Raw genomic sequence first — 23,556 nt, 5'->3', positions numbered from 1 at the left:
AAAAAGGAAATTCCAGCAACACTTGTTGTATATCAACAGTTTATGAATCAGCAGCACATGTGCTTAAAAAAAACCTGACAAAGGAAATATGCTAAAACACAATGAATTTTCTAATTAAATATATGCCTCTGACTCAGTAGCTTATAGCTGGCACTGTGCATAGACAAGCTGTGTTATGTTCACTTGTTTTACTTTTTTAAGACGTCATTCTCTGAAAACCACGCACAGTGCAGAGGTGTTCAGTTCTCTGAATGTTCTTTTTCTTCCCCTTGTTAGTGTACTTTGTGGGCTAAGTAGGTTAACACACCAAAATTTGGTGGAACAACAAATTATCCTGAGCAGACCACTTAATCTTTCGCAGAAATAATTGGTAATTATCTATTTAAGATTGACTGTTGACCTGATTTGGTCTGCATTCATTATGCCTTTGAAGCCCATTCCCCCACCTTTTATTGCAAGTAACTACGAGAGGAATGCCAATTGAATGCCAGATTTCTGCTGCTTCACAAAGGCTAAAAGTAGAAAGAGACAGCTCCAAATACTGCGTGGACAAAAGTGGGGTAAATAAATGGAAGGAAGCAGAAAAAAAAAATCATGAGAGAAAGACAAACGATGAGAGAGGAAAGAAAAAAAATACCAGCGAGCGCTCTGATGTTTTATGATTTTGGATGTGGTTATGGAGAGGAATGATGATGTCAATGGATGGTTTGACAATCAGAATAAATCAAGGAGCTGATGCGTGAATACAGTCAAGTCAGAAGCAACCACTTAATAGTTATTTAGTAGGGGTGAGTTCATGTATGTGATTACAACATATTCCTGACTTGCAAAAAACCAAATGGCAGACATATTACTCATGCCCGAGTAGCATAGCATTCAAGCACCAAGTGCCTACGCCCCATCCCCGCTTGGGGGAAACACTAGTGCTTTCGTCAAACACGGGATTCCCAACTTTATTCCTGTCATGGACCCCCACAAAAGATGCACATTAGACCCCAGTTTGTGAGGATTCTGTCTTTTTAATTTTTAGGTTTAAAGATAATAAAGTCTTCATAGTCAATCAATGATCAAACTGGGATCACTAGAAATTACAATAAATCAAAATGGTCAACCCTATTTCTTCCATTGTTGTTCCTTCCAAAAAAACGCGATACACGTTCAAATATTCTATCCCTCACTTTTGCTGGGGACCCTCTGCAAGCCACCCCAAGGACCCCTGTCCCCCATACGCCAATTTGAAAACCACCACACTGAAACTAGAGGCAACAGTGTTAACAACCAAAGCTTTCTCAGTGAGATTTGAGGAACACGAGATGATGAATATTCACTGTCAGTGCAGTAAATAGTTAAATGATGCTGGCGACGGATAATGTTGATTGATAGCAGGTGTATGTATGTATGGTATGTACAGATGTCAGAATATGTAGGGTCTGACCACTGTGTTATTGTGTCATTGATCAACTTGGACATGTCTTGCTTTTTTTTTAATGAAAGGGACATATACAAATTTGTCAAAACTTGAAATTGCACAGACATCTATTTAATCTTCAGCTTTCTAACACACAAAGAAAATGCCATTTTGTGAAGTAGCCAGCTAGTTTGTGCCTGTCTGATGTATAGATATACAGTATAGCAACCCTTTTATTCTCTCTGTATATGCTAGATACTGATTGTTGCTGGGTCACAAGTTTTAGTTTCTTTTAAAGTCCCACTGAAAATATAGCCTGTAGCAATAGACAGACATTGAAGGAACAGAGCACACGTCTCACAGAAGATGAGAATAAGGGGGAAAAAAGGGGGAAAAGAACTGAAAAGAGACTGCTGCTTTCTGCATGCATGGTTAGCTCAAAGTGAAACAGTGCTGTTTCACAGAAGATAGCTGTGGCATACCTACACTAGATAACTTACTTTCTTCCTTCTTATTTATAGAACCTTGTAGGAACTGTACCTGGGCTGCGCATAATTTCAAGGGTGATGTGGAGATCATAGTGTTGGTGCTGTGACTAATTTGCAACTCTGTTCTTTCACAGTTTGGGTCGTAAACCACTTCTTAAAATGAACTTGGCGTGACAACGTTCATGTGTACTCCATGTGAAATATGTTGTGTCTCTCATAGGCATGAATAGAGAGGGGCAGCGTGAGCTTAGCTTAGCGTCATGAGGCGAAGTGTCATAATTGGACATTACATGTAGAGTGTTAAATAGACCGCTGACAGCACAAGGAAGTGCTTAAGTAACTTTGATCCATGTGAAAGACTAAACAAAAGACAAATGTCTTTGGCCTGGTCTTCAGTGGCTCTTGAGTGGCTCACTGTATAATTATCAATTTAAGGACTCAGCAGGAGAACATAGTGTGTGTTTTAGCTCTTTTAACAATCATATAGCCTTACCTAGCAAACTCTCCCCACACATTCCATTGGGTCAAACCCTCTTTAAACAGAGTCATCTGAAAGTTATAAACTGTTATGCAATTATATAAATATAAGACCAGTACTCAGGCTTAGTAGGGGGGCACAATGTACCATCATTTGCAATGTGCACACACACAGACTGCAACTGCGGACGCAATTTTGCACAAATAGTAAATAGTAGTTCTACCATCTATTTGTATATCTATCTATCTAAACAACCTGCAAAGTATCTGCACAATGTACATAACCTTTTAATCTATTTTAAAGCTGCTATTACTGGTGTTTGTCTGTTTCTGCCTCTATTTATGCTTTATATTTTTATATGTCTATATTTTTCTGATGCATGGAGAGAAGCCATTCTCAATTTTACTGTACCTGAGTATAATCACAATAAAGATCTTTCTGATTCTGATTCTAATTCTGATCATTTAGAAACAGTAAAATGTCTGATACTGGCCTTTCCTATATAAATGTCTGTTTGCAATAAGCAAAACTGTAAATACTAATATAATACTAGAACATTCTGAACCAACATCATAGAAAACAGCTGTTTTGCAAGGAAGTATATAAAATGTCATTATAAAAAAAATGCACATTTGTATTATATACATGCAAACAGCAGCATGAGAAATGCAGCATAAGTAACTTTAATTCCAACAGAGGACAGAGAAATTTTTAATACAATGGCACTGCCTCCCTACTGATTTAAGAGACATGAAATACAAGGTGACACCACCTGAAGTTGCAAACTGATCCTGTAGAAGAACACTGCCAGACAGAGCTGGCACCGTGAGCGTGGTGGCAGGCAACACTTTTTGTATAACGGCGCTTTATGAATCAGCAGAACATACTGCCCTGACAAAGTCAATATGCTTTAACACAATGGACTTTATAATAAATATTGTTAATAATTTATCACTCAGTGGGTTAAAACATATGCATCTGATTTTATGCCCTGGGTTCACTGTACAGAAACTTCCTAACTTGCAGATCCAATCTTAACTGTTGTTAAGATGTTTAGATGGCTAACTATCCACTAACAAGGAAGATAACTACTTCTAGCTAGCCAAAATACAAAGGTACAGATCTGAGTTTACTTCATAGCAAAATTAGGCCAAGGACAGCTGATCTGGTGGTTGCCTGGCAACAATAAAATAAGCACCATGCTGCTCTTTTTTTTAAAAAACAACATCACATTTTGCGACATGACAGACATTGTTAGCAGTGTTGTATTTACCAAAAACATCTTTGCATTTCTTTATATCTCATCTGTCTTGAAGTTAAGTGCAATTCATTATTTTTATTCACTTTATTGCATGTTTCAATGCACAGTATGTTTCAGTGTCAAACAAACAATAATTATAAAGTTGTTTAGCTTGTTGAGATGTGAAAATTAGCGTTAGATGCTGAACAACAGACATAAAAGTTTACAAGCAATTTCTTAACCTGAGATAAGATATGAAGAAAGGAAAAGAATTCCTAAAATTAGTTATGATTTGCTTCTGTACCAAATTGGGAAAAAATCCAATCTTAGACCCATCCTATTTAAAGGGATAGTTCACCCAAAAATAAAGGTTTGGTTTAGTTTTTAGTCCACAAAACACTGGGTGAACTATCCCTTTAAGAATTACGATAGGAGGTTTCCGTAATAAAGACTGTTTTAATTTAACATACTCCCTTTATTAACACCTTGCCCCTCCTGCTCACTACAGCCTTCTGTTTCGGGAGTACAGACGAGGAAGATGAGTATACCTGCTTTCATTCAGTATCACATGAGAGGGGAGGTGAGGTGGTGGTGGTGGTGGTGTGTGTGTGTGTGTGTGTGTGTGTGTGTGTGTGTGTGTGTGCAGCTGAGGGAGTGGAGACTGGGCTGAGGAAATGACACGGGGTGATGAATTGAATGTGGGGTGTTCGCACATGCAAAACGATGGTATGACTCCACTGCTAAACTGGAAGTGTTTTTACAAGCCGTTGGCACACATGTATGACTATCTCCATGGAAGTCTGCTCATTTCTACGAAAGGACCTTCAATCATCTGCTCCAAGGTGGTAGCTCTTAAGTGCTCGCATACCAACCCAGGATTAGTTAATAATACTCAAAATTGAATCCATTAACTGCAGAACAAGATATTTAAACCCACCCAGAAGCAGCATTTATGGTTCCTACCCTTCTGAGGGGTTCCTCATGGGTAAGCCTGTGGTCCGTCAACATTTCTGTCAATACCAAAGCCAAAACAGCACACAGCTGGCAAAAATTAAGGCCCCCGAAATTCTATTACGGTAAAAGCCATTTTGCGTGTTCTCCAGCTTACATGGCGATTAAAACCTCATGGTAAATGCCAGGTGACCTTTTTAGTAAGCAGAGAGGGGAACAAATAATAGCAAATCATGGGAACATGACGAGACGGGCTGATGGACAGAGAGAAACACTCTGATTCAGACACACACACACAGGCCGCGTAACTTATGATGTAGCTGCAATGTCAAGTTTATTTGTACAGACCAATATCATATACACAACGTCTCAAAGGGCTTCACTGGCCCACAACAGCAACAGCTCCTGACCCAGACTTACACAAATTCTCTAAGACGACAAGGAAAACCCCTCTCGAAAAAACACTGGCACATAACAAAACAAAAATAGGGAGTCGGGGCAGGCACGGCACGGCACGGGACGGGAAGGGACGGGGGGAAATTCAAAGAGAGATCCTTCCTCTTTGGGGTGAATCATAGCCGTAGGCGGATAAAGGGCAATAACAAAAAGCGAACAGAAAGCTGAAAAAAAAGGAAACCCAACAGCAGATTTGCAGACCAACACATGCGTACGCAATGAACATAGAATTTACAATGCACTGTATGCACAGCCACATGCAGGTAGACACACATTGACCTTATTTGTCCGTCTGCAGCTGCATACGGAGACAGGTGTGCACACGGTGGCATTTCGTCTGATGTTGGCGGCCAGACTTGCTATACTGTTATCCCTCACATATCATTACAATTACACTACTGAACTCAGGCACAGTGTAATTACCTCAGCCATTAGCGGCGTGTGTGTGTGTGTGTGTGTGTGTGTGTGTGTGTGTGTGTGTGTGAGCGAGTTAGAGAGAGAGTGTACGTGTAAATCCTCAAGGTCAGTGAGTTCACGCATTAGGACTTTTTTTTCCTGCTCACAGAGGAAATTTGAGGGAAAGTGGCAGAAGAAAGACCACAGTAGTAAGGCACCATTCATTCATTTCCTTAGACCTGATATATAAATTATCTACATACATAACATATGATGAGAATAACAGCACCTGATTTAAAAGAGGAAACGCATTGATGTTTTTGTTTGATCAATTATTTATTATTTAGTTATTTATCATAATTGTTAACTTGAATTCATATTGTAAATCATTTGCCAGAACGAATCAAAGATTTAAAAATCACTGTACTGTAAAATTTTGGTCGATTTTGATCAAATAGGCTATTTTAAGCCATTTTAAGGCATTTTGTGCATTATATTTCCATCATACCAGCTCAAATGATTCTCCATTCATTGACAAAGAAAGAGAGTAAAAAGTTTGTGTACATTATTTAAGTAAAAAAAACCCATCCACATTCACTTTGGTTCTCACATAGGAACCAGTCTCCGGGTGAAAGTCCTCTGTTTGTTTGACCCATCCATCAACTCCGTCACCCAGAAACATGGACTTTCTCACTTTATACTATGTCAACTGACTTTTATGGCACATTAATGCATACATTTTCAAGGTGCGCTTCCAGAAATGATGCTAGCAGAGCGCTTACAACGTCATAGTTTGAAGCACAGGGGCACTGATCATGCTCCCTCTGCATGTGTGACATAATAATGAAAATTAAAATCTCACAGGTCGCTGATTTTCTCAAGTAGTGCTCAAGCCCAAGTGGTAGCACAAGTCTGGACATATGTGAGCATGAGGAACTAATTTCTGAAATTTCATGACCAGAGGCAGTTGAATGATAATTTTACTGACAACTGAAATAAGTCCACATATTGTACTAATTCAAATGCAGGTCTACTGCATGGATGTATCAACATGTACTACAATGTGTGCTGTCTTTTTCCCCTCACGTGTTAAAGGGACAGTTCACACCACAAATCAAAATTATGCACTTTCCTCTGGCCTGTAGTGCTGTTTATCTATGTAGACTGTTTTGGTGTGAGTTGCAGAGGTTGGTACATGTCGGCCATGGCGACGTCTGCCGTCTTTCAAATAAAAAAGGAACTGGGTGCCATTTGGCTTGTGGTGTTCAAAGTGCCAAAGAAAAAAAATAATAATTTGCAGTTTCATGTAAGAAATATTTTCTTTCTACCACAGAAAAAAAGTACTTCCTACATGAAACTGCACAAAAAAAAGGTCTGTGGATTATCTTGAGTAACTGGGTCATGTTTTTTGGAAAGAGACGCCGCTGTTGAGTTTGTAGGTTTTGGCACTTTGAACGCCACAAACCGAGTGCCATCTAGTTGCATTATATTTAGGAGAGGGCAGATATCGCTGCAGCCGATATTTCCAAAACTCACATCAAAACAATCTCGATGGATAAACAGGACTACAGGTAAGAGGAAAAATATGTATTGTTGACGTTTGGCGTGAACTGTCCCCTTAAGTTTTTTCTGTTCTTCTCTCATTCTCTTTCTCAAAATTCATTTCTGTTTGTCCTTAAACTACCCTCCTTCTCCTGTCTGTTTTACTATGTCTCTCTGTCTGTATCAGTCCAGCCAATGTGCACAGTGGACTCTTTTTAAACAAACAAAACACAAGCTCTACATTAACAAACAAATCACAAGCTTTATATTTCCTGTGGGCTGCCAAACCTGCTAGGGGCCTCTTCTGTTAAACTGTCAGCACTCAACCCTCCACTCCCCACACTGAGGCTACACGTCACCTTCCTCCCTTCCTCTCTCTCGCTCTCACACTCTAGACATTACACAGGTATACACAAACTGTCACATGGAACCTAACGCCACCTACGGCAGGAAATTCAAGGTAAAAAAAAGGAGGAAAAAAAACACAAGACACATTTACGTGTGCTTACATGTGGGAGGGGACTGCGACTGAGCTGTGGGCATTAACTAATGACGTCCCAGGCAGATATTTAGAGGCAGGAACAAAGCACTGTGGGAAATAGATTTCTCCAGGCAGGTTGATTTGCACATGATTGTCCAAGTTTTTCTAATCAGGTGGAGGGACATCCCTTTGGACAACCCTGCTGAGGCATTGTGCTGGCAGAAAGATACATCATTTATTCATGAAAACAGTTTTTTCATGGTTTGAGAGAGAAGGCTAAAATAGACTGGAATGGAAATATATGCTTGTACTTTGATGCAGAATCATTCTACGTCACTCTTATGTCCATATAAACTCAATTCGAACCATCCTTGTTTCATTGCAGTGGGTAACAAATACTGTATCAGGTCATGGAGAGTCTCTGTTTCGGTGTAGACTCAAGAGTGCCATGCATCTTCCCTGAAACATATCGAGCTGCCAGCCGTTCCTTCACACGCAAAGAGAGTAGACATGCACATGAATGAATACATCATCAAAAATGAACAAATAAATGACACAACAACAAAAGGGATGCAAAAAGACTAAAGCTGAAGCCTTGAGACAAGCTTTACAAGATGGATGCTCTTTTTTTACAACATCAACTGTGACAAATTTTTCCTTGATTACATATTTTTCTGTTTACTTCTGCAGTATAGTTTAGAGATGTTTCTTGCACATTTTGCTGTCCGAACCACGCTCAGAACAACAGCTTGTTCAGCTTCACTGAAAGGTACAATAGCGCATCATCAGCATAAAAACATAACAAGACAGTGCTTCGAACAGAATGCTAAAGTTGGCATATAAACATGCTCAATAATGTATACCATTTCCACTATTTCAGTTTAGCATGTTAGCATGCTAACATTTACTAATCAGCACTAAATACAATGCCATGTGGAATGGCATACCAATATTTGGTCATAAACAAAAGTGTGAGACAGAATGAAGATCTAAAGAACCAAATTTCATGGAAAACCATTCATTATTTGTCCAAACTTATCATTTAGATGTGAGCATGTCAGAGTGGTCATAGACAAAATGTCAGGGAACCATCAAAGTCCATGAAGACCAGGAATGTCTGTACGAGATATCATGGCCAATCAATCCAATAGTGAGATATTTCAGTCTGGAACAAAGTGGTGGATGAAACAACCACCATCATTGTCATCTCTAGAGCAATGCTGCTGGCTAAAGACTGTACTGTTCCGAGAATAAAAACTTTGGTGCATGAAGTATAAACCCAGAGATAAAATCCACCTGACTCAATTTTATAATATAACATGATATATAGTTTTGAATTTTGCCCTCAGCAACATATGCAAGACATTATTATAAGCTGCCCCAAGAGGTAATTAAATCCAAACCCTTGAGGTGTTTTCAAAGCAATCCCTCTGAATTTTACAATTTGAAAACCACTTCCCATTTTATTAGAAACAATGACAGTTACAAGAACTTGTACAAACACAATGTTCATTCCCCAAAGAATAATAAGAAGGATAAAGACTGCACCTCCACACCTACCTGTAAGCTGTGTCTTTTACTAATTTATTCAACAAACAAAATGCTTACCCAACATTTACTGAATGTAGTGATGGATGAGATCCCATGTTGTTGTTGAGCAGTAAGTGATACAATGGACAGTTCGGTGGAACTCTTACATCTTGATAACATGTTAATTTGCAAGAGTAATAAGAGTAGTACATCAGAGCCTTACAGTTATCTGAAATTAATCGACTTCCCTCCAGCTAATAATAATTGAGTTTTCATCCAGGTCATGTTATAGTCGAAGATAAGATGTGATATTAGAAGCTAAAGTAACATATGGATCTGAATGAATGATGTAATGGCAAAAAAAGATTAATTAATTATTTGATCATCCTTAAAGACAAAGTTGATGTTTAATTACTCAGTACTCAGTACAATGATATTTCTACTTCGCTGTGGACGGATGATATTACAGACGTAAGGTCAAATGAGGTGACCACAAATGACAAATATGCAATTCCTCATTGACAGCCACACTAAAAGTTGGACTGTGCAAACAAAGCTGTTTTTCCTCATCAAATGTACAATTTAAAGAACAATTCTCCACTTTCATCAGCCCCACCTTACTTCTGCTACTATAGATATCCAATAGCAACATGGTCGATACCGGTTAGTCAGATTCAGACCTTTCAGGGTTCCTAGAACGTTGGGGCACAGTGGCTCTAACAACCCGAGTATGACATGTGGTTTGACAATGGGCTGCCCCTGCCCTTTCTGCATAGCAAGAAATTGGGTCAGGTGTGGTGGTTCGTCACGGACTAATGGCCCCCTGGGTCCATGTCTACCATTTTGATGTGACCCGCGTGTGGTCTGTTTTTACTGCCCCCGGCTCCCTTTACTGTGGCTCTGTCTCCCCCCGGGTCTGTACTTAGCACTAAGAATAGACCTGTGGGTGTTGACAGGCTGTTGGCTTGTGTCTTACTGTGATGCTGCACCGTATTGACTGGTTGATGTGTAGTGCCATCCTCCACCTGCTCTACCACAAGACTGGTGGGCTCTTGTGGCTTCAGCCGGCTCTGTGGAAGGTGAACAATTGTTGCTTGTCTCTTGCACTGACACCGGCTTGTTCCCCCTAACTTTCTTAGTATACTGTGCCCAGCTGTACAAAACCACTTAACATAAGGTTACCCTTAACTTTTAATATAATGATGCCTTAGACAAATGAGTTGCATAAAATACCATATGAATCTCCAAAGGATGTTGTGAGGGATCTCTAAAGAGGCTTTTCCATACACGTGAGCCGGCTTGGCTTGACTCGGTTTTACTATACATGTCAGTTCAGCACAGCAAGAATTTGAATCTCCATTAAAACTTGCTTGAAAGTGCATCTTTTAATTGAAGACCAGCCAGTTGAGTGGCTGCAAAACATCAAATAAACACTTCATTAGGGCCCGAGCACTGAATGGTGCAAGGACCCTATTGGATTTGCTCAAATTATTATTTCTTTTTCTTTTTCTCCCTCTTCAGTCACATTTTTGAGGGGCTAAACATGCTCGATGGCACATGGAACTTGGCACATGCATCAGTCATGGTGAAAAACTTGTAGCTTTTGGCAGAGGGTGTGGCCAAATGGCTCAGCCACACCCTCTAGCACGTTTCACTGATATGCACAAAATTGGTACACACATGTATCATGCCCAGACAAACAAAAAAAGTCTCTTGGACCCAATACCTAAACCCAACAGGAAGCCATTTTGAATTTCATGGCCAATTTGGGTGACTTCCATGTGTTGCATTTTAATCAACTTTTCCTACAAGATTCATCATAACGACTTCAAAATTGCTGTGTACTATCTAGACTACTTTGTGATCAAAACGTATTAAAAGATTTATTGCTCATTGAAGGGCATGACTGTGTCTCACCATGAAACGCGAAATTGTTATAACTTATAACATTATTCCTGAACAGCTGAAAACAAACGTCCAACAGAGCAAAGTAAAGCAAATACCTGAAAGTACAAACAGATGCTGAAGGGGAACTTCAAACCACAGAGATTCAGTTAGAAGCTACAAAAGTACTGAGAGCTGAACACACAGACAGTTGCCTTTCTCTCTGCTCTTCTGCACACATGTTTGAGAGGGAGAAAGGGAGATTGTCATGGGAAGGCTGCAGTCTGAGAAACGTCTCCACAACCCATTTGGAGGCAGGTTGGGCACCCTTCAGCCCCACTCTGGAGATGGTCCATCTTGAGCACCTTAGCCAGTATAGCTAATACGAACACAAATACTGTATCAGCAGCAAGGCAATGATTATAATAGCTTTAAATAAATCTATGCAGGGTTGCGGGTCCTTTCCTGTTCATTAATGCAGAGAGCAATTCCATCATGAGTAAATATTTATTTCTACCACATTAAGTGTTTGCAATGCCTTGAATTGCAAAGTGAGACTAATCAATCCCAATTTAATGCTTAAATGCATTTTAAATCGATTTTTCGCTCGCACCAAATTCAACAAAGTTCAAGTCCAGACCACTATAAGTTGTGCCATTGCTTCATAACACACAAAGATCTAATTAGCCTCCTTATGACTGATGGGGACAAAATACCCCACAACACACAGTGATGAATGAAAAGGAAGGCGCTGAGGGGCAGCGTCCCTCCAGCACGAATCCATTCATGTGAGTTCTAGTGTCCATATCTACCAGGAGAGATGGATTGACAAAAAATTAAACCAGGAAAGTCTAGACCTATAGCGAAGAGAGAGCAACTAACAATGTGTGTGTGAAGAGGCGAAATGGGAAAGGAAGCAAAAAGGGAAAGGGAATGCAGAAAGCCCTTGGCCCCCTGCCTGCAATCTGCAATCTGCTGATGGCGAGGCTCGTGACGAGGAGGTGCACAGCGTCCATTTTTAGCGATGAGGTCATCTTTAATTAACAAAACAAAGAGAGTCAGCTGTGTCACTCCAATCTGTTAGCTGCACCCATGCTCAAGGACACCGTTTATCTCCATATAATTCAATCTCTTTGAATGAGGGCTTATCGACGCATTGGGGGGCATTCTTGGTCTCAACCAATAATGAAGCTGTTACATAAACTGGGGAGGGGGATACCACTGACCCTGCAAGCAGAAGAAAGGGGGACATGAGGAGAGTAGAGAGGTATGTGGCAGACGAGGAGGAAGATCCACATGTCATATATCCCAATAAGCTGGCTGTGTGAGCTGGGAGGAGGAAACTGGAACTAAAATAAGGGCAAAGATCAAATGGCTAATCTGTTTCTCAGTCCAACAGTGCCAGCATGAGGTGACATCATTGCTGTGTAACCCTCAGTGCTGCTGCTGCTGTCTGCGTCCCTCCTCCGTTCCTCTATGTTGCGATCTCTCCTTCCTCTGCTCCTCTTTTTCTTTTCTTTTCTGCCCATTTTCTCTCCGGTCCTTCCACATTCTCATACAGTCTCTTTTCGCTTTCTCATTCCTGCAAGTTCTCATCGCTCTCCCGCTCTGCCCTGCCCTCAGTTGTTCGTCGTGCCACAAAATCAGGTGTCGTACAGCGGTGACGCAACACGGCGAGGCTCACAGGTTTTTAATTAGCATTAAGAGTGTGGATTCGTGTGAGAGTTGTGGGAAGCACAGTGCTACGCTGATGAGCGCATTCACAAAAAAGTGTCACCTCAGCATAACTGTGATTTGAGGACAAGCCACCCAAATTAGCAGCTGACGAGACAATAGAGGGATTGTAAAAAATGTGATAATGGAACCAAGACACATTCTGAATTCAGCCAGTACGAGATACTTTTGGTTGGGCCTTTAATTAGACAAATTTCATAACACTTTTTGACGTCTTCCATTTTTTTTTCTGGGAACTCCCGTTGAGATTGACAAGAAACGTTGCTTAAGGACGTCTGACATTATAGTATAGGTAAGCAGCTAATTATTCCCATGTGGTTAAAACACATTCTTGTAGCATTTTGCAAAACAACATGCAGTTGTAACCATTGTATAAGATGTTCACTCAGTTTCAAAGTAGATGTTTTCTACTTTAGATTATTAAAAGTTAAAGAAAAGCAGGCAACTTCCACTTTACTGGCCTAGTTGCAAATACCAAATCAAAATATCCTTCGAGGGGTGTGTTTGTAATGTGACTACAGGGTAAAAGGACATGCCCGAAATGTACATTATCATTTACACAACTTACAGCTGCTAATCTATTGTTGCTTTGTCACTTATTTTTGGCTGATGCAGGTATTAAAAGCTACCTCTAAAGATCTTCCAGCATTTTATCCATTTTAATGCTCTCAAATTTCTTAATATCATCTGTGATCCTCAATATCTTCTTACATATCACAGCTGGTTTGACCTATTGCTGTAGAGGAATGCTGAGCCCCACACTAATACATCAGCATTGCCTTTCTAACTGCTGTCTCTGTGAATGCTGTCTCTGCCTTGGTGTGCCATCTAGAGGCCTGTGTGAGGCCCAAGTGAAGTGGATCACTCATATATCCATCAATGATGGGACTGAAATCAGAAGAGGAGAAGAGGCTTGTAAAATCAACTAGACAAAGGCCCGGGGCCCACAGAGTAGGAATGAGTAGTCTGAAAGATAAGATACAGTATAATGCACAAAACACAAAGAAAAGAAGGGACTAAATGTGGCACATAATAATAACAATACATGGAAGTTTATGTAGATATTCCCTTCTCCTGAAATGGTACATGCAAGGTTGGGACATTGTGTAATAAGTACATAAAACAGAATGCAATAATCTGCAAAACTTTCAACCTATTTTGAATACAGTACAAATACAAGATATTTAATATTTAATCCAAACTGATTTGGTTTGGTGTTTTTGTAGCTATGCATTCATTCTGAATTTGATGCCTGCAACACATTCGAAAAAATCTGGGACAGGAGCATGTCTACCACTGTGCTACATCACCTTTTCTTTTAACAACAGTCAGTAAGCATTCGGGAACTGAGGACACTAATTATTCAAGTTTTAACAGTGAAATTCTCTCCGAAGCAGGCAGGCAAGTTTAGTATCGGAATTCTTTTACTGTGAAGCCATGCTGTTCTAACAAATGCAGAATGTGTCTTGGCATCGTCTCGCTGAAGTGAGCAGAGACGTCTCTGAAGAAGATGTCGCCTGGATGGCAGCATATGTTGCTCCAAAACCCGTTTGCGCCTTTCGGCGTCAATGGTGCCCTCACAGATGTGACAGTTAGCCATACCATGGGTACTAACACCATCACAGATGCTGTTTTTTGAAGTTAGCGCTGGTACCAATCTCCTCCTCTTTAGCCCAGAAATCACGTCATCCCTGCTGTCTGAAAACAATCTGAAGTGTCGACTCATCAGGTCACAGGACACTTTTCCACTTTGTGTCAGTCCATCTCAGATGAGCTCAGGCCCAGAGAAGTATGCAGCGTTTCTGGATGTTGTTGATATATGGCTTTCTCTTTGTACGGTAGAGTCTTAACTTGCATTTGTAGATGCAGAGACAAACTGTTTACAGACAATGGTTTTGCCAAGTGTTCCGAAGCCCATGTAGTATCCTTTATACAATTCTGTGAGTTTTTAATGCAGTTTTTAATGCAGTGCCGCCAGAAGGGCCAAAGGTCACAGGCATTCAATGTTGGCTGGTTTCTGGTCTCTGAATCGGGGTTGTAGATATTACTGCGGTCATGTCATTGAAGCAACCATAAACCCTTACATTCTTTCCAACTGTGCCCACTAATACTTTTCTATAAATGCAGCTATCTGTGAATTAGACAACACAATTATACTGTTTACAGATTGGGTTTCCAGAATATGATGCTTTTCTCTACAGTGTCGGTTATTTGGGTGAATCATATTTGCATGCAGACATACCACAAGCAGAGTTTCACATGACATGCTCCATATCTCGAAACATGAAGACAGGAAGGGATAAAATAGAGGTAAATGTTTTGCTAAGGAATTAAAATACCACTGATGATCAGGGTTTCCTTTAATTATAGCTCTGTTTCACACAGTCAGTGCCCTCTGACGGGGTCTACAAGCTTAATTACTCTCCTCTGTGAAGCAGGGCACCAAAATTTACATTTGAATTTCCCAGTCAATCGGGATGAGTAATCATGTTTGGAGACTGTGTATGGCAATTAAAACTCACCTTTGCATCTGCTTTTTTGTCAGCACTTGAATACACCCTATTGAGACGATTAACTGCAATCTGGGATGACCTCATCTTCACCTACGCTTCATCTCAGTGAGTCAGTGCCCCCTCTTGGCTTTTTGGCCTTGTAGGAACAGGTGATCCCTCTCTGTCTGCTCCATCTGTATATCTGGCACTAGCAGCGTTCGGACTTCTTCTGTGCTAAGCCGCAGGACCTGATCTTGGCAGTAATAACAGAGTCTGCAGTGCCCATATCCTCACTGTTAGTTTTCAGTGACAAAGACAGGATGGATGTTGTGAATAAGACACCCCTGACGTGGTGGTAGAAGCCCTGGCTTTGCCTGTTCCCGACGCCCTGCGTCATTTGTGTCCTGTCCACCTGCTGACACGCTATGCTGAGCACATATCCTTAGCTAGCTAATGGCAGGTATTTATGGTCGTGTCTAGAAGGGAACCTTTGATTTGCAAAACTCTATGTGTTATTTCTATATTGTGCACACTTCGCAAACTATGTTTTATAATTTGACGACACTGTGATTAAGATCTGTGTAGGGTTGGGGGCAAAAACACTTGGTTAGGGTTAAGGAAAGATCATAGTTTCAGTTATATCAAGACAGAAGTTCTTGGGAACCCCATATCAAAGCAAAGTGGCATGTAGTTGTATCTCACAAGCAGGACGCTCTTCATTACATTTAAGCACACACCAAAATGATATCTTTTTAGACTGGATCACTGTGGAGAGAGTTTGCATGGCTGTATCTTGTTCTCCACTACGGCATCCCTAGGCACTAACTTTCCCAAACTACAGTAGATGATGGCTTCATTGCACTCTCTTTTAATGGTTTTATCTATTCAGGAGGGTGTGTAATGTCACAGTGCCCCCACCTTCAACTCTGCTGCAATGATGGGTCGATTGTTCTGAGCTACGATGATCACAGCCTCTCCGTGGACCTACCCCTGGTGTGTGTGGTCTGTTATGCCGGTAGGGTGACCTACTGGGCGATATCCTGAGAACCCTTTGCAGTCTGCCCCTTGTTGGCGTGTTGATGATTGCTGACTGTGTGTAGCTCAAGTCGCAGTTGTGCATCTGATCCCTGGTGGGCCTTATTCACTGACAAACGGACAGCGAGTGCGGAACAACGTGTCAGGGTCTCTTCAGAGAACGGTTGGCAGCATCCCTATTTTGCACAGGGTAAAGCTGAGTTATGTTCTCAAGTTATTTTAGAAATCTATACACTCCCCTAGCTTATATGTTATCATGCAGATGACAGATCAGATTTAACGGCAGCATTTTTCATGATGAGCTGATGGTTCCAGAGTTCAGTGCAGTTGTCAGGGGGTTACAAAGTTGATCTGGTACCTTTCTGTTCACATTCTTGGAAAAGGAAACCCTGGCTTTACTATGTGGAAATGGGATAGAAGAGGGAGATATTTATGACTGACATGTTATTTTATTTTGTTTTATGTGCCAGACAGAAGACAACCTCTTGTGATTAACTGTGGATATATCATAGTACTTGTGATAGGACACAAGCACTCTCACATAAGTCAATAATATACTGGAGCCTGCTACTGATACTGTGTATTCATTGTAGGTGTTATTATTTAGCACTAACTTAAAATAGCATTGCCATGGGAAACAACACCAACACAACAAATTCTTTATTGGTCTGTTGGTTTCCTGTCTGGTTATATTGTGAAAAGGTATCTTTTAAAGCAACGTGATGTAACTATTTTAACTTAAAATAACAGCTTCAAAATCATTTTGATGGTACACTGACTTGTAATGGGAAGAACGGGAGAATCTTTCATTCCCACTCTGTGACCCAAACTTTTGTTCTTGCACTATGTACCTTGCTTTGCCGGGTACAATCTCAGTGCGTAACGCTTCATGGCACTAACTTACATGCCACAAATATGTTGCTGATTTTCATGAAACTGGATCATACTTCATGGACAAAATGTTCTCTGGTTTACCCTGTTGTCCTCTGTCTGCTCTGACTCAACTCCCTGTGATTTACAGAGTATACAGAGACAGATAGCTTTACTTGTTGCTAATATAACTGCTAAATGCTGCTAAATCTAGCTCGTTTTAGCTATTAGTTAGCCATGCTGCTAGGTGACTTTGTCCAGATTGGGCTGTGAGCTTGGAGCTTCGGACCACTGTTAGTGGGATGTTTTCAAGCCCGGGGCACTGGGGACCCAGCAGGGAATGGGAGTGGTGCTAAAATGGCCACTGGAGCCAGTACTCCAACAAGCTACTTTCTGAGCAGGTAACACTGCAATGAAACAAGTTACTTTTTATTGGTAGTAGTCTTGTAATTTGGGGAGTTACATTTAAAAATAATGTTCCTGTTACATGTTGGCTATTGTTCCAACAATGGAAGAAAAACTAAAAACTAAAAACTATTTGGAATATTGCATATTATCATAGTTAACATATGTTTTTCTTGCCTCACAACCATGCATATATGGATCTAGACCTGGATGGTGGTAGAAATACTGAGGACTGCCCGTAGAACATCGTGTCCACATAAACAAAAAGATATATGAACTAAGGGCTCAGCTGCTCTCCTTGCACATCAAAGCAGCAAGTCTATCCTCCAGTCACTGTTGACCTCAGTGGGAAGATTTGTGAGTGACCAGGGAGGAGTTTTTGAGAAGAGATGACTTTTTTTTTTCATCAAAACAGCACTGATAAGTGGGGTGATCTAAAGGAATTGGAGACTTGATGCTGATGGTTTGTGCAGATGTGAAAGGAACATCGGCCGGATCCCTCTAAAGCTTTGCACGTATGCAAAAAGAAGGACAAAGTCAAGGTAAGCATGATGATAACACATTAAACTCCTTTTCGTTATCTCAAATATTTTGTTCTCTGCTTTTACTTTTTGGTCCTCATTTTCTCAAGTCAGATTAAAGTGCAATCTGCCTCGCTCTATATGGACACAATGTCGTTCTTTTCTGTGTTTACAGCCAAATGCGTATCTATCTTTGGTGCAGACTTATGACTGCAGAAAATATGGTTCTAATGTAATGACTGATGATGCATTTGTGTTAAGAGTCAGACGTAAGCCACAGTACACTTAGCAAGAAATTGACAAATTGCAGGGAGAGGCCTCGGGAGCATTAGAAACTGTCGGTGAGCTAACGCGGTTGATCCGCACACCACCCACCATAAATGATGGAGGGTTTATAACTTAAGAAGGCACCTCCACACAACACACTCAAACTCTGACATGACTTTTCCACTCAGCACTGATGCCCACTGTAAGAAAACACGCAGCCCTGTGTTATGTTATGAGCAGAGACGTCACAGACTATCACTTCTATAATTCACATCAAGCGAGAGGGAGTCACATTAGCAACATTTATGGATATTAGCTTAGAAGAAGATACCATTCACTGTCAAGATTTTCAAGGACTCTATGATTGCATCCATTCATGCAGGAAGCTGTTACGGATGAAAAACCCGAGCCAAAAGGGTGGCATATTACATCATTTGAATCAGCTTATTAACATGGATAAAACTGTCACCCAGCTTGTGGAAAAACTCACTGCATTCCAAAACAGATACAACTCCTCATCTGCAGCGATAACCAGAGTAATGATGGGGGTTTGAAGGTTTTAAAAAACAACTTATCTCCATATATCCTCACTCAGGTGACGAAATTTGTGAATGACTCTCTGCTGATGTTGCTGGGGAGTTTTTAAGGTATATGTCAGTTGAAAAAGCAAGCATATATTGACATAGACAACCATTAACCTGAAAATACATTGCTAAGGATGCACATTTGTGTGCCGCTAGACATTTTGATTACATATGTACACATAACACTTAAAGGAGCAACACGAGTTGGAGACAAAGACAGTATGTTAAATAGTTTGAATCCCTGCGGTGTCTATGATGAATGTGAGTTGTTTCCCCCTGCCCCCTCTTCCCCAGACTCATGGAAGCTCAGGCCGGCTGCAGGGGCACTGCAGGATCGCAAGACAAGTGCAACATTGTAATCTGACAATAACAAGCCACAACAAGTCCCCCATGGTAAGCTGGTCAACTGTCAACTGTCTTTCAATGTAAAGCTAAGTCTGTTATCCCGAAAACAAAAGCCTACTGCTCCAAAAATACACACTCTTTGATTTTGAGTTCTGGGACTGACTTCTTTCTGCCAAACTCCATTAACATATTGCTCAATTTACTTGTTATAAACAACTACTCCTTCTAAAAGATTATTATTGATTTCTTACGACTCACAAACTGAAACTTACTTATTTGGCAAATATTCTGCATTAATTTGAACTGTAATTAAAGTGAAATGGGCAAACAATAACACAAGTTATAGGCCAGAATAGTAATTTCAACGCACAACGCTGTGACTGTAGCATTTATTGTCAGAGAAGCAAGTTAATCTCTGATGACATACCATGGTCATTTTATGATTTATTGCAGTAAATATATTGCAGTTTTCTCCTTTAAAATGGGAAATTTTAAATATGTGGATACACCTTTTGTTTGGGTAGCCTTGAATTAAACAAAAAAAGAAGATAAACAGCAGAATTAACCCAGCTCGCACACAGTGTTCTTGCAATGAGATGGATATCTGGAATCATGTCCCTCTTGCAATTACAGAAGCCAAATTTGAGGAAACCTTCAAGCCAAATAATCAAAATCTATTTATCCTTATTCTCAAATGACTGACCTTAACAATGTCAATCTCAGGAGGGATACAGTATCTTCTCCTATCCTAGTCTAGACGGTACTGACATAGAAACATGGCTTCGGGAACCCAGTGAGAGCTGCATCCAAGTGTCTGCATCTCCACGCTCACTCTCTGTCTGCCATCTGTATGAGTGTGCACATGGCTGAATGTGTGTGCTCTGAGTGTGTGACTCATGCTCAGCATGGCTGAGTGTCTGTGTGTGGCTGTCTGTTTATCTTTCCTCTCTCTCAGACACCAGCCCGAAGCGGTGTTTCATCTTGGCAATGGATGTGGATGCAGCCTCAGCTTCTGTGGATGCCGGCGCCGGCTGACTCCCATCCGCTGGACGCAGGTGCTGCCCTTACCACTGGCGATGACGCCGGTGGTCGCGGTCTCATCTGTCCCCCCCACACAATGTTATCTGTGTCTCATTTGCCTTCTGATTTCAATAATGCTGTCGATACAATTGTCCTTTGTGCTTTTTTGTCATCAGGCATCTATTTTGACCTGTGTCGTCCAATTATTTTCCTTATTTATTTTTTAATTTTTAAAATTTGGTTCTTTTTTCCCTTTCTTTGTAGGCTAGACTAGCAACTGTCAAATGATCCAAATCTATCTCTGAAAGACTGCTTGCATTTTATTCAAAAAGTGCCACTGTGATGAGCTCAATAATGCTGGTGGTGGTGTGGACTCGAGTCACATTACTTGTACTCGAGCCACAGTTTTGATTACTTTAGACTAGACAAAATTGAAAAGGAGTCACAACTGAACTTGGACACCAACACCAACGACTCATGACTTCATTTGGACTTGAGACTTGACTTGAAAATACTTGATAACAGGACCAGTGTTTAGTGCCATGCAAGTGAGCATGCAGGTTGCAAACACCTCATGCAAAATGCGAAAGTCTGTGTCTAGAGCCAGTGTTTGGTTTGTCCATACTGGGCTACAGTAGAAACATGGTGGTGCAACATGCCAACCTCTATGCAAGAGGACTGACGCCGTCTGTAGATATAAACGGCTCACTCTAACATCAATATGATTTGACAGCATCCAATCAAGTAGCAAGACAGAACCATGAATAACGAACATCATGTTACTGAGCTGCATTTGGAAAACATGATACCAAAGATCACTTCTTCTGCATAGAAAACATATGTGGTCATCAACAAAAAACACAACAACTTTGAACTTTGTCCAACATTTGACGTTTCACCAAGAATCGCAGATTTAGGCTCTGTTATTAAAATGGAATTACATTTGGTGAAAAGCACAATGATGATGTTTTAAACACTTTAAAATTGAACCTGGACACCTCACGCTGCTCTACATTGCCAAATAGCAGTCCCGACTAAGCTTTGGATCAGGAGTTTTCCCTACAATTGTCTAGATTGTCAAATATGGCTTATTGTAAATCAGCCGAATAATCCTTTAGAGTGTACCCACCCTCAGATGTTGGAGAAAGAAGGTTCAACTCGCTGGTTCAAAACATCGAGCAGTCTTGGAAAATATGAACAGGGAAAATGAAGGAGAAACACTTGCTTTCCAGAAAACCACCAAGATGCCCTCGAGCAAAGTATTTATCCAAGTATTTATCCTCAAACTGCTCCATTAGAGCTGCTCAGTGGCCAACGGTAGGAGACTGGTTTCACTGGCAGCTTCGACAGGGAAATGTGTGTGTGTATCTGTGTTTGAAAATCACAAGGAAAACTAAGGAAAAAAACAAGAAAGAGTGACCGAGGTGAGTTTGTTCCTTCGTATCCACAAGGTGAGCAGGTCACAAAGCTAAACAGGACTTCTTATTTACCTCTGCTTTTGGTTTTATTGTACAGACTTCCATTTTTTTAGATGCCTCAAAGATGATCCTTAAATAAGAATCCAGCAGTGAGTACATGGAGTACAAATCCAATAATTTCAAAATAAGTCCGAGTAAGTGTGAGAAAATGACACTTCTCAAACACTACGGCTTTTATTTGCTGAGTCCAGAGAACAGGATCTCATCATTTTAAGAGGCCCCTATTATTCCATAAATCGACCCCTGCAATCCCTTCCAAGTTTGTATCAGCAATCTTGATCCCCACGTTTTAGAGAACAATGAAGGTTTTGTGTAGCTGCAGTTTTCAGTATTTGCAGTGGAAGTGGGAGCAACCCAGATGCGTACCTATGCAGTTCATAATATATGATGTTTCCACTGAAGGAGAACCTATAGTCTGCCAGAGTTTCCTGCCAATTAACATTACCTACTCCTCTCTAAGAGGGTCATAGAGCGAACACACACGTATCAGTGCAGTCAAGCTAGTTTTTTTGTTTACTGTCTTACTTCAATTTGTCCAGATAGTTAAAGAAAGTTGAGACCAAACAAGACAGACATGACTAACAGAGATAAAGAGTGACAGGCATAGAGGGAATAAAAAAAGACAAACGACGAAGACAATGAGTTCGGATCTGTATTATACTGTCTGTTACGACATGATTTATAGTGGTGACTGGCACATAGCAGAGTGAGTCACCCACACCATCTGCCCCTTCCTACCTCACCTCTGCCAGCATGCCTGTGTCTAGCTGTCTGTACCCTCTCTTCGCTCGCTGGTGCCCACGCTTCATCAGCACTCCTCCCAGGGGTGATGGATGGCCTGTCCATACTTCCCAATGACTAAAGCCAGCTTCTTCCAGACCACCTCATTTCTCCAATATTATTATCCTTCCTATCACCCTTCCTCTGACTCACCCCAGCCCCTCGTCACAACCGTGACCACTTCTCCAGCCCCACGGCACAATGGTCAGCACCATTTATGGCAATTGATAAATTGCCCTGCGTCATCTTCTCTCATTCTCAAGTCTAAGCTCCTCTTTCTGCTCTGTATCCAGACCAAAACTTCAGTCTCATTCCCTCCAACTGTAACATAAACTCCCTCAATCGAATCATCAGACATCTTTATTCTTTTATCTACCGGTGGCTTTCTGTTCTCATTATTATTTCCATCTTCGTCCTTTCATCACAATTTTGAAAGAATATTCTTGTTAGGAGAAAATGCAAACTAGGTTTAAAAAGGCTGAAAGAGAACTTATTTCTCTTTTTTCTTGCAATCAAGATCCAATTTCATATGTCCCAACACTAAGTTATTACCCTCTGCAACTTTATACATGCGAATACTCCATTTATCTGAACACAATCAACAACATAATTGTCCCTCTATTTGGAGTTAAAACATAACATTGCAACATCATAAACTTTCCCAAATTCAGCTGGTCACAAGGTTTACAGGACTAAGGAAATTAGACAACGGATTGAATAGAAGAATCCACTTAATTTCCACGTGTAGAAACCCAAATGAACATGGAAGAACATGCAACACGCAATGAGTACTTGGCTGAAACTAGTACAGTCTCCGGTATGGATAATGCATTTTTTACAATTACAAGTATCGTCAGAGTAAAATGTGTCAATACCCTGCTCTCGCGATGAAGGAAAATCATCATTGGGTAGCTAATACAGCAAATGTTGTCAAAGTTTATTTATCAAAGTTCATAAAAAAGTATTCTGTAATAGTTCTCTTACTCCTGTGATCCTGTGCTTTATTTTTAGTTGTATGACTTCAAATTTTTTCAACTAATTGACAGTAAATAATGTATCTATATATAATTAAGCTAAATTTAAAAATAAATTGTAAAGATTTAACCTAGATAATATGTAAGAAGATCTGTTTTTATTTAGGCAAAATAACTAGAAAATCTAATCCTGGTTT

General features: G+C 40.5%; 1 protein-coding gene across 2 annotated transcripts in view; it reads right to left on the bottom strand.

Moving 5' to 3' along the window:
* Positions 1-23,556, bottom strand: part of astn2 (astrotactin 2) — a 382,265-nt gene that overhangs the window by 27,930 nt on the left and 330,779 nt on the right. The gene's annotated exons all lie outside the window — the stretch shown is intronic.

This window comes from Lutjanus erythropterus, chromosome 20, assembly GCF_056507025.1.
Source record: "Lutjanus erythropterus isolate fLutEry1 chromosome 20, fLutEry1.hap2, whole genome shotgun sequence".
NCBI lineage: Eukaryota > Metazoa > Chordata > Actinopteri > Lutjaniformes > Lutjanidae > Lutjanus > Lutjanus erythropterus.
Note: the sequence above shows the minus strand (reverse complement) of the source record. Positions and strands in the feature narration are given on the sequence as shown.